A 3,831-nucleotide genomic window follows, 5' to 3' on the forward strand; every position below is an offset into this window, starting at 1 on the left:
CTCTTAGCTTTGATCTGGGATTTCAAAAACATATAAAGTGATGATAATATGAATGATGCTAACATCAATGCTCAAGAATACATAGAAATACCTCTGAAACAAATAATACATCGTATGTTAATAAAAAATTGAAAATTAAAAAAAAAGAATACATAGAAAAAGTTTCCATAAAGCAAAACTAATTAACAGTAGGAGATAAACTGGTAACTTTCAGCCCCATATTAAGAAGGCAAAGCAAGCTTTCCTTATTACTGTTGCCCAACTTCCCACTGAAATGATCTGTGTTGATTCTAGTTGAGGGTGCTTAGGAAAGCAAAGGAAAGGAAGACTTTGAATTGTTCATTGGTGTAGTATCTAGGTCACAAGAGGAAGATAATAAAAGAAAATGATACCTGAGGGACGCCTGGGTGGCTCAGTCAGTTAAGCATCTGCCTTCGGCTCAGGTCAGGATCCCAGGGGATCAAGTTTAGCGTTGGGCTCCTTGCTCAGTGGAGTGCCCGCTTCTCCCTCTGCCTGCCCCTCCCCCTGCTTGTGCTCTCTCTGTCTCTGACAAATAAGTAAATAAAATCTTGGAAGAAATGAAGGAAGGAAGGACAGAAGGAAGGAGAAAGAGAAAAGGAAGAAAGGAAGGAAAGAATTAAATAAGTTAAGAAAGAAAAAAAGGAAATGACACTTGAGAACCAGATGTGGGAAAATAAAAAGGAACAGACTTTCCTTTACAATGTTTTCTTTTTCCCCCACATTCTCTTTTTAGTTCTCTCTCGCTTCCTTTGCTCTTCTCTGTCCTGATTCTGCTAAATCAGAACCAAGCTCTCTTAATTCAGGTGTTTTCATCTTTGTCCTGAGCCAAGGGAAAAAATAGCCAAGAAACTCCTTGACCTACTCCAAGCACGCTTTGCTCCCGGCTCCCATAGAATTACCTGTGTTTTATAAACTCTTTCTAATGGCCTTGTTTGGGACTTCTGTATCAAGGAATTCTAATTGTATACCACAGCATAATATAAAACCTTGCACTTCAAATCTGAGTTTTTAAACCCAAAAAAGAAAATGGGTAAATAGGGGTGCCTGGGTGGCTCAGTGGGTTAAAGCCTCTGCCTTCAGCTCAGGTCATGATCCCAGAGTCCTGGGATCCAACCCCACATGGGGCTCTCTACTCAGCAGGGAGTCCGCTTCCCCCTCTCTCTCTGCCTGCCTCTCACCTGCTTGTGATCTCTGTCTGTCAAATAAATAAATAAAATCTTAAAAAAGAAAAAGAAAATAGGTAAATAACTAAACTCAATTTGTTGAAAATGGAAACACACCAGCACAACTCCCCAACACTGCCCCCAACTTCTACACCCTCCGAGACCACCAAAACTTTTTGGTCACTAGGTCAATCCTATAACTGATCATTTGATTTTGCCCACTCTCCCCTTTGTCCACTCTTTCAAGAACAGTGTGTGTAGCTGGCTTAAATTTTATACTGAAAGTTTTAGAGAGCCATATGAAATACTTGTGGATACTCAGGATCCTATAGAACCAGACTCAGGGATCACTGACTTAGTTAAAACCGATAACTACTGAAATAGTCTTCACAATCTTCGGTTCAGTCCTATCCCTTCTTTATAGTATTTTCATCGGTTTCCCCTTCGGAAAACTGGTGTGTCCACATATAATTGAGCAAATTTCTCTACTGCAAAAGGGTGCCACACCCAGGAGCCATTCACATCACAGTTAAGAGTAGAGTTGAATATTTCTATCACATGGTTTTGGTAGTCAGCCCTAAAAACAAAACAAAACAAAAAAAAACAGTATTTTTAAAAAATATATTTCCTACAGATGAAGATACAGTATTATAAAGAAGAAGGTCTTCGGGGCGCCTGGGTGGCTCAGTGGGTTAAGCTGCTGCCTTTGGCTCAGGTCATGATCTCAGGGTCCTGGGATCGAGTCCCGCATCGGGCTCTCTGCTCAGCAGGGAGCCTGCTTCCCTCTCTCTCTCTGCCTGCCTCTCTGTCTACTTGTGATCTCTCTCTGTCAAATAAATAAATAAAATATTAAAAAAAAAGAAGAGGGTCTTCCTTTTTTTTTTTTTAAGATTTTATTTATTCACTTGAGAGAGAGAACAAACAGTGGGGGAGGCAGAGGGAGAAGCAGGCTCCCCACTGAACAAGGAGACCGATGTGGGGCTCTATCCTAGGACTCTGGGTCATGACCTGAGCGAAGGCAGATGCTTAACCGACTGAGGCCACCCAGGCGTCCCAGGGTCTTCCTTTCTTCACACAAAGATACTCACATGCTGTCCTGCAGGTCTTCTCCAAAAGGGAACATCAAACTCAAAGTACCGAGAAAGCAGGAAGTGGTATATGTCTATTCCCACAGGTCCCAGCAGCTAGCACGGGCTCCAACGCAGGCTTAATGCTAAATTAATACTTGTTGACTACCTGACTGAACTCTATTTTCCATATGGATTTTCCAGTTCATTGAAATATATTACTTGGTAGGGATGCCTGGGTGGCTCAGTTGGTTAAGTGTCTGCCTTCGGCTCAGGTCATGATCCCAGGGTCCTGGGATTGAGCCCCACACTGGGCTCCCTGCTTAGTGGGAAGCCTGCTTCTCCCTCTCCCAATCCCCCTGCTCGTGTTCCTTCTCTCTCTATCAAAATAAATAAAATAAAATAAAATAAAATAAAGAAATATATTACTTGGCCTCTCCATTACTTATCCTCTCTTACACTGAATTTATAAATCCATAGTGAACGATTTTAACAAGACCGGTTTTTTTCAACTTTGATGCTTCTGTAGTTCTCTTTTAGAACAGAACTGGATGATTGATACCAGGTTTCATGGCTTTTGTGTTTCAAAACATTCCACTGAAGTCTGCATTTTGAATCATTTTATAAAATGACATTTACATGATGTAGAACAAAACCATGAATTCTTAAGAAATAATGACAAGTAACACAAAGAACAAAGGCTAGTACACATACATTTTCACTTTGTGGACTTCCTTGTCATCACACTCCCTCTGTTTGTTGTAGTAATAGAAAGTATTGTCCCTTCTCTGGAGTTTCTTCACGTATCCTGTCTCTGGCCAACTGATCTACCATAGAAACTTGTTTCACCTGTTTGTATTCAATTTCATCCCAATAGCCTGCTTGCTGAAATCTGTACAGATTTCCTATGTCTTCTGACCATTTTTTGGCATGACTTACTGGTTTCGGTTTCACGTCAGAACTAGCCATGGCTAAAGAAAGAAATCTTACTTCCAATTATTTCTCCTGGCTGTTCCTGGTCCAGCTTCTACATTGAGACCTCAGTTCTGACTGCTGTCCTCTGCCTGGAATCGTCTGTTCCATTTATCCCCATGACTGGCTTCCTCATCTTGGTCTTTGTTAGTATCAACAAAACTATTGATAAATAGAAAGGAAACATAAAGACGTTATATAAATAATGTGATGTTATTTGTTGGTTTATAGGACAATGACATGTGAAGGTTATTTTAAAAGCTTGCTCTTGTTAATCACTTCTTTACAGGTGGGTCTCCTCTTTGGCAGAGCACTTGAAAAATATACCACATGACGTGCCACTAGTATTTCTCTGAAAGCACTGCTTCCTAGGTGTATAGAGAGAGTACATCCGTCTTACATTCCTTCTAGTCTTCGTTACAATGTAGACCAGGGTTGGTAAACTTTTTCTGTAAAGGGCCAGAGATTAAGTATTTTAGATCTTACAGACCATGTGATTTCTGTCACAACAAGTTGGGTACAACCTCACTGTTGTACAATGAGAGGAGTCATACCTAACAGGTGGGCATGGTTATGCTCCCACGTACTAACGAGAACAAGTGGTGGGC

General features: G+C 40.9%; 1 pseudogene; it reads right to left on the reverse strand.

The window, feature by feature from the left end:
* Positions 1-2,952: 2,952 nt before the first annotated feature.
* On the reverse strand, positions 2,953-3,220 carry LOC111144658 (annotated as a pseudogene).
* Between the last annotated feature and the right edge of the window lie 611 nt (positions 3,221-3,831).

The sequence above is a fragment of the Enhydra lutris genome, unplaced genomic scaffold (assembly GCF_002288905.1).
Source record: "Enhydra lutris kenyoni isolate GAN:26980312 unplaced genomic scaffold, ASM228890v2 scaffoldscaffold12, whole genome shotgun sequence".
Lineage (NCBI taxonomy): Eukaryota > Metazoa > Chordata > Mammalia > Carnivora > Mustelidae > Enhydra > Enhydra lutris.